The 15,757-nt window shown below is 40.3% G+C and overlaps 1 long non-coding RNA gene across 1 annotated transcript in view; it reads left to right on the top strand.

Annotated features, from left to right (window-relative positions):
- The window catches only part of LOC145546999 (uncharacterized), a 59,816-nt gene extending 44,685 nt beyond the window's left edge, over window positions 1-15,131 (top strand). Inside the window, exons 5-9 of the long non-coding RNA XR_014083443.1 lie at window positions 1,137-1,416; window positions 8,192-8,587; window positions 8,874-9,028; window positions 11,777-12,027; window positions 12,754-15,131. This is a non-coding gene — a long non-coding RNA (uncharacterized LOC145546999). The remainder of the gene's footprint in view (window positions 1-1,136; window positions 1,417-8,191; window positions 8,588-8,873; window positions 9,029-11,776; window positions 12,028-12,753) is intronic.
- Window positions 15,132-15,757: the final 626 nt, after the last annotated feature.

Below are 15,757 nucleotides of genomic sequence, written 5' to 3'. Positions count from 1 at the left end.
TGGACAGCAGCTCGCCAGGCTTCCCTGTTCATCACCAACCTCCAAAGTTTACTCAAACTCAAGTCCATCGCATCGGTGATGCCATCCAACCATCTCATCCTCTGTCATCCCCTTCTCCTCCTGCCTTCAGTCTTTCCCAGCATCAGGGTCTTTCCCAAGGAGTCAGTTCTTCGCATCAGGTGGCCAAAGTATTGGAGTTTCAGCTTCAGCATCAGTCCTTCCAATGAACACCCAGGACTGATCTCCTTTAGGATGGACTGGTTGGATCTCCTTGCAGTCTAAGGGACTCTCAAGAGTCTTCTCCAACACCACAGTTCAAAAGCATCAATTCTTCAGTGCTCAGCTTTCTTCACAGTCCAACTCTCACATCCATACATGACCACTGGAAAAACCATAGCTTTGACTAGATGGACCTTTGTTGGTAAAGTAATGTCTCTGCTTTTTAACATGCTGCTAGGTTCGTCATAGCTTTTCTTCCAAGGAGCAAGCGTCTTTTAATTTCATGGCTACAGTCACCATCTGCAGTGATTTTGGTGCCCCCAAAAATAAAGTCTCTCACTGTTTCCATTGATTCCCCATCTACTTGCCATGAAGTGATGAGACCAGATGCCATGATCTTAGTTTTATGGATGTTGAGTTTTAAGCCAACTTTTTCACTCTCTTCTTTCACTTTGATCAAGAGGCTCTTTAGTTCTTCTTTGCTTTCTGCCATAAGGGTGGTGTCATCTGCATATCTGAAGTTATTGATATTTCTCTCAGCAAACTTGATTCCAGCCTGTGCTTCTTCTAGCCCAGAGTTTCTCTTGATGTACTCTGCATATAAGTTAAATAAGCAGGGTGAAAATATACAGCCTTGATATACTCCTTTCCTGATTTGGAACTGGTCTGTTGTTTCATGCCCAATTCTAACTGTTGCTTCCTGACCTGCATACAGATTTCTGAGGAGGCAGGTCAGGTGGTCTGGTATCCCCCTCTCTTTCAGAATTTTCCAGAGTTTGTTGTGATCCACACAGTCAATCACTTTGGCATAGTCAATAAAGAAGAAGTAGATGTTTTTCTGGAACTCTCTTGCTTTTTGATGATCCAGTGGATGTTGGCAATTTGATCTCTGGTTCCTCTGCCTTTTCTAAAACCAGCTTGAACATCTGGAAGTTCATGGTTCACGTACTGTTGAAGCCTGGCTTGGAGAATTTTGAGCATTAATTTTGGAATTGGAATGAAAACTGACCTTTTCCAGTCCTGTGGCCAATGCTGAGTACTCCAAATTTGCTGGCATATTGAGTGCAGCACTTTCACAGCATCATCATTTAGGATTTGAAAGAGCTCAACTGGAATTCCATCACCTCCACTTGCTTTGTTCATAGTGATGCTTCCTAAGGCCCACTTGACTTCAAATTCCAGGATGTCTGGCTCTAGGTGAGTGATCACACCATCATGGTTATCTGGGTCATGAATATCTTTTTTATATGTTCTTCTGTGTATTCTTGCCACCTCTTCTTAATGTCTTCTGCTTCTGTTAGGGCCATACCATTTCTGTCCTTTATTGTGCTCATCTTTGCATGAAATATTCCCTTGGTATCGCTAATGTTCTCAAAGAGATCTTTAGTCTTTCCCATTCTATTCGCAAGACTCAATTTGTGCCCACTCAGAAAGTTTGGAGGCTGGCAGACGAGTGTATGTCATTTTAGAAGCATCCAGGAAAAAATTCCAAAATAGAAAAGAAAAAAAATCACTATGAGAAGCCACCAAATGCTTTACAATATTTCTATTTTGAGATATCTACTGCACACACATCATACCATCTTCAGCATAAATTTTGAAAATGATATACAGTACTGGTCTCATGTTACTTCATTGGTAAATGAAAAAGCAACAAACTCAGTAGGAATAAGCATCCTGAGGTGACTCTTTTGTTAGACGCCCAGAAGTGATGAACAAAAGGCCACCACACACACAGGGACCACACACACTGACAGCTCCAGGAGATACCCAGGATGATGCAGAGATACGGAACAGCTCCTTTCCCTTTGGGATTCGCTGTGTGGTATCTATTCTGACCTGAGCAGGGTTGTGTTTGGTGTTCTGACACATGAATCCACAATCCACGAGAACCAGGATCTACAAATACACATTCACAGCCTTGCTAGGTCTGGCCCAGAGTTGGAAGGGCTTCTCGTGGTAAATTTTTCTTCATTCCCTAATTGGAAGTTTGCTAAACTTCTTTCTTTGGTAAGGAGCTTTTACCCATGTATTTGTGTACATTTTATGTGTAAAAAGGTGTCTAGTATACACCGTGTGCTCATGTTTAGTCACTCAGTTGTGTCTGATTCTTTGTGACTCGATGGCCTGTAGCCCAGCAGGCTTCTATGTCCATGGAATTTTCCAGGCAAGAATACTGGAGTGAGTTGCCATTTCTTTCTCCACTATATAGTAAGCACTTAAAAACAAAGTTGGCTGCATGTTAATCCAGGCAGGCTGTGTTGAAAGAGGTGACTATCAAGATGGAAAGAAGCTCATGTGTAAGGCTATTTTATAAAATAGATTTTTGCCATAAGCTTAATGCTTCACCTTAGTGTTCATTTCTGATGCTGTTTCTTTGAACCACTGCATACTTGGTATATATTGATTTTATTTTTGCTCCTAGAGATTTAAGCAGTGAATAGAGGTTAATTTGTTATCTGGTCCATTGATTTTTCTCCTAAGAGAATGAGTTTCATTTTCATCGTTTCTGACTATCAGTTGCTACTAATACTTAAATGGATCCTCCCAGCTAACTTCTTTTCATGTCTAATATACTTTCTTTATTTAATATAATTTTTTGGCCCCACCACACAACATATGAGGGGGAATCTTAGTTCCCCAGCATGGATCAAACCCGTGCCCTCTGCAGCAGAAGGGAGTCTTAACCACTGGATCTCCAAGCAAGTCCCTAATACAGTCTCTGAGTCATACAATATGAAATTAAAAGATGCTTGCTCCTTGGAAGGAAAGCTATGAATAACCTAGACAGCATATTAAAAAGCAGAGACATTACTTTGTCAACAAAGGTCTATCTAGTCAAAGCTATAGTTTTTCCAGTAGTCATGTATGGATGTGAGAGTTGGACTATAAAGAAAGCTGAGCGCCGAAGAATTGATGCTTTTGAACTGTGGTGTTGGAGAAGACTCCTGAGAGTCCCTTGGACTGCAAGGAGATCCAAGCAGTCTATCCTAAAGGAAATCAGTCCTGAATATTCATTGGAAAGACTGAGGTTGAAGCTGAAACTCCAGTACTTTGACCACCTGATTCAAAGAACTGACTCACTAGAAAAGACCCTGATGCTGGGAAAGATGAAGGCGGGAGGAGAAGGGGACAACAGAGGATGTGATGGTTCGATGGCATTACTGATTTGATGGACATGAGTTTGAGTAAGCTCCAGGATTTGGTGATGGACAGGGAATCCTGGAATGCTGCAGTCCATGAGGTCACAGAGAGTCGGACATGACTGAGTGACTGAACTGAACTGACATGCAATATTCCTGTGGTTATTGCAGGATTTGTTCATGACTGTTTGCTCCCATACCTCATTCTTATTTCTAAACTCCCTAGAGTGTTGCAGATTGGAGATTTCCAGGGAAACGCCCAATAAGTAGTAACCTCTATTCTTTGACCAGGCTCTGAGAAAGTTGAGAAATAAAATAATGAGTAAAAATAGAAGCCAGAATATCAATGTGATTCATAATAGGAGCTAAATTGAAGGGTCCAGTTTAGAATATTAACTAAATGGGCCTGTTGACTGGATTAGGCAAATTTAAGTACTAAATTTCAGGCAGAAATGAACCAGAAAACCTTCCTAACTTCCTTCCACCTGCCCACCCACCACTCACCTAGAATTGCAGAGCAGAGTAGATCTTTTCTCTGGGAAAGCAAGCTCCTTCACAAAGAGAATTAGGGAAGAATTTTTCCTCAATCTACCAATCAAGTAAATTACTACCTCCCAGGGATGGAGAGAGGGAAGGGAAAGAGGTCAGGAGTTAAATTGATGGAGTGTCCTTCACGGGAAGGAAACATCAGGAGATGAGAAAAAGGGTTCCCCACTAATGAGATGCATATTGAGAGGCAATAATAAGAAATGGGAAGAGCAAGGAAGTGGAAATCAAAATATTTGGCATTCATCTTGATTTTGCCATATTTTCTAGCCATAAAAACTTCAATAATAGCATCTCCCTGAGTCTCATCTTTCTCATCTGTAAAATGGAGATAATATCTATTCTTCTTACCCTCCAAAGTTTTTACAAGATGACACAAATTAATACAACATAAAAAACTTTCAAGCATGAGGATATGACATTGGCAGATAACAACTTACACAAAGTCCTGATAGAAAATGATAGGATCAAGAATTTGATCTCTTAGTGGATGGTTTTGGTTTTTTCTTTCAGCTCTTAAGCCAAAGGTGGCTGATGTTATACTTGTTTCTTAAAAGCCTTCCAAACAAATAGGAAAATTTACAGTCAAAGAAATAGAAATATAACAGCCCCCAAAGGACTTTTATTTACATTTAAAATCTTGAAAGAGATAAAGGATGGAAGTTATAATCAAGAACAAAGAATTATGAAAAACTACCAATTAAAAATTATGGAAAATAAGAAAGTAATCACTGACATGAGAAAGATATTAACTGTTGACTAGATTTAGTTAAAGAATCAGTGATTGAAAGGGAGGACTTGATCCAAAATAAAGCACAGAGATGAAATGAGAAAAAAATGTGAAAGTGAAACTGAGATATGAAAGACAGATTATAATGCTCTGATGTAATTTTTCAGAATAAAAAAGTATATCAAAGGTATATTAAAAGGTATATCAAGCAGGACAACTTTTAAAAAAATCCACTCTTTAACTTGTAAAAGCAAAACTGCAGAACAGCAAGAGAAATTTCTTGAAAGCCAGCAGAGAGAAACTAAAAAGAATGACAATCAGACAGATGCAAAATTTCTAATTTGCAAAATGATGCCAGAATAAATGGAGTTATATCTCCACAGTGCCAAGGAAAAGCAATACTGAATCTGGAATTCTATACCCAACTAAAATAACATATAACTTACTTGAATTTTGTATCATGTGAAAGTATTCCTTATTTCCCCAATTGAGTATAATTTTAAAAGAAAGCAAGAGAGAGAATGAAATAGATATTTTCAGGCAAAGACTAAAATAGCGTGTTATCCAGAAAGCTTCTCTGAAAAAACTACTACAGGAAGAAGAAAAAGAAATCTATGAGGAAGATGAAGGGTGCAATTATTGAATATAAAATAGAAATAATGATGGTCTACAAAAATAGAAATTATTTTTTCTTATTTAGAGACAACATAGACCTAAAATTCTAGATAATAACATAAAAGATGGTGATGAGTGAGATTAAGAGGGAAGATAAACATGCTAAGTTCCTTGTTTTCTTTGAGAGATGTATTTTACATGTGTGTTAAAACTTTTATTTAATGTAATCCTTAAAAGAATAGAAGTAGAATACTTGAAAATTGGTGAAAAGAAGGTAGCATTGGGGAACAGAAGTCAGGAAAGAAGGGAAAAAAAGAGAAAGTATGAAGGTAGAAACTCAATGTAAAGTAGCAGAGATAGTCCAAATTATATCAGTAATCACAATAAATGTAGCCAGATTAAATTCACATAATAAAGGGACTTCTAGATTGAACGAAACAAGCAAAATAAGGTATTTTCACATGACACACCAAAGTGGAATCATCCCATTTCTTCTGAGCTAAGTTTGTATATGTGCGCATCTGTATTGTATATGTGTTTTGCAAGGTGGTGGTAGTGGTGAATGGGGTAATTCAGTTTATATGCTCTTTGCAAAAGATTTTGGTGGCACACACAAGTTTTTGTTGGGCTCAGTAGCACAATTTTTACTTTTGCATACATTCTTTTACAAGGTGTAATTCAATTAATTAAAAATTTGGGGGGGAATTCCATGGTGGTCCAGTGGCTAGGACTCTGCACTCCCAGTGCATGGGGCCCAGGTTCAGTCCCTGATTGGGGAACTAGGTCCTGCATGTCACAACGAAGACCCAACACAGCCATATAAATAAATAAATACTAAAGTTTTTTCATTAAAAGTTCTTCATCTGAAATGTGCAAAATACAAATAAAAAGCAGATCATAGTAGATATTGAAAAGGGTGGTATCCATGAGAATGATTAAGAGACAACTCAAAGTATCAGCTGGTTTATTCACTGTATGAGAAATAGGTCAACATCACCATTTTATTCTAAATGCAGCCATTAAAATCTCAGAGAGAGAAAATTTCACACATCACTGATTATTCATTTGACAATTTTAGCCAGAAGCTCTTCATTATTTCCTGGGGCCTGTATAAATCAATTGTAACAAACTGTGCAATTATCATTCTTGCAACTGACTGCTTGTGGCAGATTTAAATTTCATTTTGCAAGCAAGCCAAAAACTCTCCTTTGCCTCCTAAGCTCAAAAGCCAGAAAGCAGCTGAAAGATGGTCATTGCTTTGTTCTTGAAGGGAGCTAATTACAGAGTTGTCTCCCTGCCTGGGATGGGCTCTTGCAGCCAGTGTGTAAATAGGGACAATTAGAGCTCATTTCAAGCAGACATTATTTCTAAAAAAAGAAGCAGAAACTTCACATTTTAATTACTCTCATAGGAATTATAACATTAAACAGAACCTGACCATTTTTTTTCTCCTCACAATTCAGTTCAACAGACATGACAATTCTCTGTCACAAGAATGTTCTAATTTTATCATTTCTACAGATGGTTTGGAGGAACGTGAAGTTTAGTCCTCCCTTCTTCCCTCACTAGATTTATTTTAATCCTACATCACAGTCAAGTTTTTAAAAATTTGCATAGTATTGAAATATTAATGTGTTATTTTCCTACATCTTAGAATCATCATTTTTACATTTAAAAATATTCAACTAATCAATCATTTATTAAACCCTACACAGATTTTTCAAGCATTTCACTTCATGCTTTGAAAACATTTTCTTGCTTAGACCTCCTATCTATGTTAGGAGTGTTATTCTCGATTTATAGTTAAGGACACTGAGGTGTGATTACTTGACCAAGGTCACACAGCCTGTGAGCAGTGGAGCTGGGATTTAAATCTAGCCAATTACAAGAGAGCTTTGCTGTAGCAGAATTTAGAAAGCAGTGCTAAACAGAGCTAGCTCCCATCAAGGAACTTGGCAAGGGAGACAGGAGACATTATCAGGGGCTTCCCTGGTGGCTCAGCTGGTAAAGAATCTGCCTGCAATGCAGGAGACCTGGGTTCGATCCCTGGCTTGAGAAGATTCCCTGGAGAAGGAAATGGCTACCCACTCCAGTATTCTTGCCTAGAAAATTCCATGGACAGAGGAGCCTGGTGGGCTACAGTCCATGGAGTTGCAAAGAGCTGGACACGACTGAGCAACTAACACTTAGGAACCACAGTAGGAATGTTGGCAGGGTGTGCGTGTGTGTGTCTTTCTAGGGGAAGGAGCCCTGCAATCTTGGAGTTTGCAAGTTATCCTGGTGCAAGGTCAAGGGTGCAAGGTTATAGGGATCAGCACAGGGAGGGGGTCATACTGAGAGTAGTCTTGGCAGTTTTTAGGTTATGGCCCAAGATCAAATGACTGACCTTTCTCCAAGATCTGTTAGGCTTGTGGAGAGATGACTGCTTTGAGATGCTCCTTCTTTCTCTCATTTATTTTTATTCTGTGTCTGTGTTCTGAGCCTGGTCCATTGCTGTATCTCACTGACTTCCCCTTTCTCTCTGTTCCACAAGTATTTATTCTGTATCACACAAGTCAGTGGTTTGTTAGGTACTGTTTTAGACTCTGTTTCTGTTTTTCCGGAATCACACAACTCGGCTCAGGTAGAATCACCTGATTCCTCTGAATGACTCTTTTGGTGGGAAAAACAAAATCAGGAGCGAGAATATTCTCTGACCCACAAAGCCCGTCTGTGGGAGAAAAAAATGTATCATTTTGTTATTGTTCATTAAAATATAATGAGTGTTTCTTTTTCACATCCAGACCTAGAATTTTGAGTACTATATAGACTTGAGATTTAAAAATCAACTGGGATACAAGAGGGGTGGGCAGAGCCCAAAGAAAAATAAAGAGGCAGGGGAACTATTTTTATAATTTGTGATCTCAGTCACTCTGCCTCTCTCTCTTTTTCTTGGAAGGACAGGGTCACAGGTCAAGTTCCCCTGGAGAAAGACTGACATGGAGATGTGCTTGCATCCATCTACCAGGGAGCATCCTCAGGTCAACACCTGGAAGAAAAGGGAAGGGAAGGAGGGAAAACTTGGCACAAGAAGGTGGCCTGTGATGCTATCCCAACAGCCATCTCAGCTGACCCTACGGGGAGCTCTGGAGCCTGGATGGCCCTTTATAAGGGTCCTGAACTGAGGAACGAGGAAATGAGCCTTTACATCCATGTATCAAGCAGTCCCTGATTGCAGGCTGCCCCCAGAAATGAAGTGGATCCATTCAAACAAAGGCAGTCAGGGATCGAGGAAGTTCAAGACTCCGGTGAGAGGAAGATGATGAACCTGCCAGCACTCCAGGTCGCTGAAGGAGTGAGTACTTCAGTCCCAAAAGCTGGAGGTGCACTGGCTGATATGCCACAGCATTCATTATAGGAGCTTTCTTGTTTTGCTTCTTAACTATGAAATATTTCAGATATACGAACGGAGAATAAAATAACAAATAACATACATACCTATACTCCAGTTTACAAAACAGAACATTACAAATTCAGCTAAATTATACCAAGTGCACCTTTACCTAATTTCATTTCCTTACCTTCCTGAAGTAACCCCCGATTTCTTTTTTAATATTTATTTATTTATTTGGCTGTTTCAGGTCTTAGTTGGGTTTTTTGTTGCGGCATGAGAGATCTAGCTCCCAGACCAGGCATTGAACCTGGGTCCCCTGCAATGGGAGCACAGTCTTAGCTACTGCACTGCCAGGAACGTGCCTATAACCCTCACTCTGAGCCTGATGTTTCTCTTCTTCAGGTAAGACAACCTATTGTTTTGTTGTGCCTGGAAATGGAGGGTTTCCAGGATATAGAACTTTCAGTGGTAAAACAGTTCTAGGCAAACAGAGATGGGTGGTCACCCTGTCAGGTATATTTTATACTTTCACTACATTTATATTGATTCACAAATAATATATTGTATTATAGTCTATGTTTAAACTTCATGCAAAGAGGATCCTTATGCATTATTATTCTACATCTTGCTTTTTTTTCATTCAATATAACATTTGTGAGATTGAGTCATATAAGTAATTATATTAATATAATATTATATAATATATTAATGTAATAAATATAATATAATAATTAATATCAAGTTCACCCATGTCACAGCTCCAAAAGATTCCACCACTGGGATACAACCACAATTAATTTACTCATTCTGCTGCTGATGAGGCATTTTGGTTGTTTCCAACTGTTCGTTTCAAACTGTACTGCCATTAGCACTGTTGTTTCTGTCCCCAGGCACATGTCTGAGAGTTTTCTGTGTAGGAGTAGATTTACTGGACTATCTTGCACACCCATCTTCACTTTTACTAGATAATGGGAAAAGTGCCCTCCAACATGACTGGACTAATTTCCTCCTCAATTAAGCTGTGTTTGAGGATGGCTTTTGCCATGGCTTTTTTTTTCACTTTGAAAAAAGTGAAATAGTCATTCACATTTACCAAAGCTTGGTATTATCAGACTTTGAAAATGCTGAAATCTAAGGGATATGAAATTCTGGTTTCTTTTTTAAATAAAAGTCTGTTTGTACTGTTTCCTATCTGTTAGTACTATTAAAATGTAAATATTCATCAGATTTTGATTCTGATAATGATTTTGTTCTCATTGTGGACTCCAAGTGTAATGACTTTTTGAATACACAGAAACCATCATGTACTTGTCACAGAGCAATCACTCAGTATATGCTTCTTGACTTAATGAATGATCAAATCCATCAAGTGTTCTATTTCTTGAAAATGTTTTCTTTCTTAAATATTTATGGAGGACTGAATAGTCACTCATTCATTCATTCGTTATTATTCATTCATTCATTCATTATCAGGTACCTGTCATGTTTCAGGCACTCTTCCAAGGGTGCGAATATAGCAGTGAAATAGACAAAATCCCTGCCCTAGTGAGGCTCACATTCTTGTCTTATGTACTCGCTCCAGACTACAGGAGACGAAGGCACAGCAGATCAGTGAGGCATGAAGTGCTCAGAGAAGGCCGCATGAGGGAGATTAGGCCAGGCTAGCCTTGAGGATGGTGCACCTCAGGTATTCAGACGGAAGATGCAAGGGCAATTAGATGGAAGAGAAAGGCATGTTTGTGTAGCAATGAAAAAGGAGTGTTCAGGTGAGTAGAAGGATTTAACGTTGGAACCAGAGAATAGGCCCAACAAAGTACCTTGGAAGGAAGCTCAGAAATTCACATTTTCAGAGTAAAACACACTAAAGGTTTTGTAACAAGGAAGCAACATGATAAAAGATCTGTTCAAGGAAGAGAGATCTGGTTGTCGTCTGCAAAACTTTTTTAGTGTGAAAAGTCTGGAGCCTGGGGGTTGTACAGAGGCTGCTGCAAAAACCCAGAAACCTGGGAGTCTCCTAGACTACCCACTTCCTCCTTCCATCACACACACCCACATGCCTGCATCCAGGGTTCCAGTGAGTGGCCAAGTTGCATCAATCTTTTCTCTGTAGTGGCTCCAGGAGTCACAATGTTGGTGAATGGTTTTCCTAAAAGGCAAACTGATCATGTCACTTCTCTGTTTCACGTCCATCAACTGCCTCCATGCGCCTCACAATGAAACCCAAATTCCAAAACATGGTTCACAGCCTTCATGTGGCTTGGCTTTGCCCGCCTGTTCCCACACCTTCAGAGCCCTAAATTCAAAACTGTGAATGATGTTTCACATTTCCATACCTCAGCATCCTGCCACTTCTTCTACTCAAAACATGTTTCCCTGAAAGTCTGGGAACTCCTGTGCTTCTCTCAAGGTCCAGCCACTGCATTAGCTCTTAGAGAAGTCTTCTCCGGACACTTGGAAAGCTCACCACTCATTCCCAATGAATACCTTCATACTCACATCACATCGTGTCTGCAGGTCTGCTCACCAATTTGTCTTCCTGCTAAAGAGAGAGCTTTTTGACAGCACAATCTGTATTAAACCATGGGCATAAACAGTACTTCCCTTAGGATCAAGTCATATCTATTTTATTCACCATTACTCAAAGCTGAGCACGTATGGACAATTAATAAATCTTGCTGAAATCGTGGAAGCTAGAAAGTACTTAATAAATGTTGAATGAGTGAACTAATGGGTTTCAAGTGTAAGGTCATGGCAGGGGGGTTGAGGTTGAACTAAATTTTCTAACCATCTATGGATTCATATTTTTTTGACTCACTGCCTGTTGATTAAAATTTGTACAGCTAACCACCTGTAGGAACCCAGTTTATATAATATTTAGTGTCCCCTATGTGATGTACCTAATGTTGTATGGCTCACAGCCAGATCTTTAGTTGGGGTATCTGTGTTGTTGAGGATGATATACTTATTATTAAATAACAAGTACCTTCAGTTTGTGATTAAAGAAATCAAAGTATCAAGGGGCTTAATCACTAACTCAGTCTCTCCCCACAAAAGATGCAAAATCTCCTAGTTTACTGCCCTCACCCAAAGACATTTTCCTTCTTAGCGGACGTATCTCTTTTGTGTACATTCCATCAATATCATTTGCAGGCAAGGTCAAGCCATTTAACTTTGAATAAAGCCAGCTTGAGCATATAACCTTGAGATGTAAAACCACAAAATGAGTACAAAGTGAACACTCATTGAGTGTACTTTCTGGAAACCACGCATCTCCTTCAGATCACAGGTCATTACGTGGGCTGTTCTCCTGCACCTTCAAATGGGAATGAGGGTGTTAGAAGAGCCCAACAAATGGTTCATGTTGGCCTGCTCTACAGCCCTGACTCAGAGCCCAGCTCATGGTAGGTCCTCACCTGAATGAATGAATCAATGTTCATTCCTATTTTTTGTTGTTATGCTCTCATATATGGCTGCTTTTGACAATCATTGTATCTGTAAGATTCATTATGTTGTTGTGTGTAGCAGTAGTTATTCCTGTTGTACTATGTGATTTTAAGAAAACACCACAGTTTATTAATCCACTTGTTAAAAAGTTATCCGTCCCCCCTCCATTGAATTTCTTTCGCACTTTTGTGAAAAATTTATGGAGTGTATTTGCATGGATCTATTTCTAAACTCTTTGTTCTATTTCATTGATCTACCATTACTACACTTTTTAAAATTCATATTTTCCACAAATATTTATTGAGCATCTGTTAGGTACTAAGTACTCTGTTAGGTACTGCAAAGAGTGAAGACATTTTTTTTTTTTTTAAATTCCATATATGAGATCAGATGGCACTTGCCTGCCTTTTTCATTTATCATGATGTCCTCAAGGTCCATCCATATTGTTGCAAATGGTAAGATTTCCATCCATTTTATGGCTGAATAATTCCAGTTATACATATTAGATATATATAATTATATATATACATATATATGGACACACACATATGGCACTTTCTTTATACATTCATCCATTGATGGGCACTTAGGTTGCTTCCATATATATTGGCTATTATAAATAATGCTGCCATGAGAATTGGGTGCATATATAGTTTCAAATCAGTGCTTTCATTTTCTTCAGTTATATACCCAGAAACAGAACTGTTGGATCCTATGGCAACTCTTGGAGATGGAAATGGCAACCCACTCCAGTGTTCTTGCCTGGAGAATCCCAGGGACGGCGGAACCTGGTGGGCTGCCGTCTATGGGGTCGCACAGAGTCGGACATGACTGAAGTGACTTAGCAGCAGCAGCAGCATGGTAACTACTTGCAATTTTTTGAGCAACTTCCAAACTGTTTTCCATAGTGGCTACACCAGTTTACATTCCCACCAACCATGTACAAGGGTTCCTTTTTCTCCACTTCCTGGCCAACAGTCATTTCTTGTCTTTTTGATAAAAGCCATTCTAACAGGTATGAGGTGATACCTCGCGATCTTGATTTGCATTTTGCTGATGATTAGTGATGTTGAGCATCTTCTCATGTGTCTGCTGGCTATCTGCATGTTGGATTGTTTGGTTTTTCGCTGCTGAGTTGTATGAGTTCTTCATATATTTTGACTGTTAACCCTTTATCAAATACATGATTTGCAAATATTTCCTCCCATTCAATAGACTGCCTTTTCATTTTAATGACTTCCTTTGCTATGCAGTTTTCAGTTTGATGTTGTCCCACTTGTTTATTTTTGCTTTTGTTGCTTTTAATTTCCTAGTTTTTGTTATCAGTATCAAAGATGGCAACTGTACAAAAATTAGCAGAAAAAAAAGCAACTCTCTATTATGCTTGTAACTTTCATTGTTGAGAATTATTTCACTTTGTATCTTGATTTTGTTTGAAGAGAGTCCAAGCATTTCCTTCCTCTCTCTGACATCTTTATAGCTATAAATTAATTACCTTATCTCTAACTTTTCCTTTGGTAATTTTCCTTTTGCTTCCTGAACGAAGACCAAATTCCTGAGCCAGGCCTTCAGACTCTATGTAGTGTGGACCCTTTTTCTGCTGTTCCGCTGCAAGCACCTTACACTGCAGCCTAAGGGGACCCTCTGCTATTTTCACACGTTTCAGAATTTGCTACTTTTGCTCACACAGATGCCTCCAGCTGGAACACTCTTTTTTGCTGGCTGCCGCACGGGTGGCAGGATTCAGAGCTTCAGCTATGGCATGAGACAGGCTCCACCACTTACTGCTGTGTGGCTCTGAATGAGGTGCTTGTGCTGGTGGTTCACCTGTTTGCTCTCAGACCCGCCTCTTCCCTTTCCCCTTCTGGCTGCGTTCCCCAGACTCTGGGGTGAACCACCAGAAAGCAGCAGTGGTGGGCCACCAGAGGACAGGGGGAGGGGGAGTCAGAACATTCTTCCTCCTCTCAGGCAGCATCTCTGGTGGCAGCTGCCTCTCCTCCTTGGCTTTAGCTCCCGCCAGACAGGCCTGCTGTGGTTTCCGCTTCCTGAGGTGGAAAGAGAGGCAAGGAGTCCCAAGGATCTTTGCTGAGCCCCATATCCTGTTATCGGAGAAGGCAATGGCACCCCACTCCAGTACTCTTGCCTGGAAAATCCCATGGACGGCGGAGCCTGCTGGGCTGCCATCTATGGGGTCGCACAGAGTCGGACACGACTGAGGTGACTTAGCATATCCTGTTATTCCCAAAGCAGTAAGACATGCCCTTTGCAGTTCTCATTTATGTGAGCTGATACACTCTCTTTTAAAACTTAAGCCATTTTGGCTTGAGGTTTTCCACTATTTTAGCAAGAAATAGTCTTTATTAATTTAATCTCTCAATTAATTTACTTTCTCACTCATAGAGCAGGTAAAGGAAACACTATTCTTAAATCACTATAATGCAGGGTAGAAACTGCCATTTGATGTAAAAGACAGAAAAGAGAGGGTGATTCCCATCAGGACCTGTGGGGGTACAGCCAGGATACTTGGCCTTTATTCAGATTGGAACAGAAGCCCAGGAAGGTTTTTGAGCAATTGTGTGTCAGGATTCAAGTGGCGCTATAGGCAGATGACTATAGGCTCAGTGTGGGTCTGCAGGACCTCTGCACAACTCCAGGGGGTGCCATTGACCTAGAACACATCATGAATGGTGCTCCTAGAGCTGTACAATGTGCAGCCTTGAGCCAGGCAGAGAGGCTGAAAGTGTAATCAAAGAGTTATTGGAGGCCATTGTCTGCCAGGAGAGGTGAGATAGCTGTGAACTTGGGCAGCAGCACAGGCAGGGGGATGGATTTAAGACACATTCTAAAATTATTTGAAAGTTTCGATATGAGAAGAGGAAGGGATGTCAACAGAAACATGGGAGTTGGAGGAAGAGTAGATTTGGTAGAAGACGGAAATTTTCTTTTGAGGTAAGAGATTTTGAGGTAGTAATGGGAGAAGGCTGATGACTACTGATAGTGGAAATGGGACTCAGGGAAACTGAGCTGAAAAATAAAGATCTGAAATCATTCACACAGAAATGGAAGGAAGGAAGGAAGGAAATAATTTTTACTAGAAAAGGGCCAAGGAATGGTCCTTAGGGAGCAGCTACATGGAAAGGGCAGCACGGGAGCACAAGTCAGAACCCAAGAGTGAAGGATCAGAGAACCATGAGAAAAATCAGTCGCATCAGGAAGATCAAAGGAGGAGTTTCAAAAAGCAGAGGCCGGCCACTCCCACACCTCTTTCCCCTGACACGGTAAGTGCTGAAGTGTTGTAAGGATGGAGCTTCCATTAGCCTGGGTCCCCAAGCATCTAAGATGAGCAGAGCCTTCAATGGCCCTGATGGACATCCAGCATGACTGAGAAGTAACCTTTTGTTGCTACAAGCCATGAAGAGTGCTTTTCCACAGCAAAGCCTAGCCCATACTGACCAACATGTGGTGGCCACCTGGGGATGAGGGAGAAAAAGAAGAAAGTGTGGTCAGACTTGAGCCTGTCTGTAGGATTAGTGGAGAAATGCTGGGGAAACGAGAGAAACTGGATGTAAGAGAGGGCACACTTGGCTAGTCTTGGCTCTGAGGGAGGCCAAGGGCTGTGTGACTCCTGTGCACACCAGCACACCACAGGTCTGACACATGAACACGTGGCCAAGACCCCTAACTAA

The sequence above is a fragment of the Giraffa tippelskirchi genome, chromosome 4, assembly GCF_054371585.1.
Source record: "Giraffa tippelskirchi isolate mGirTip1 chromosome 4, T2T-mGirTip1v1.2.pri, whole genome shotgun sequence".
NCBI classification, from domain to species: domain Eukaryota; kingdom Metazoa; phylum Chordata; class Mammalia; order Artiodactyla; family Giraffidae; genus Giraffa; species Giraffa tippelskirchi.
Note: the sequence above shows the minus strand (reverse complement) of the source record. Positions and strands in the feature narration are given on the sequence as shown.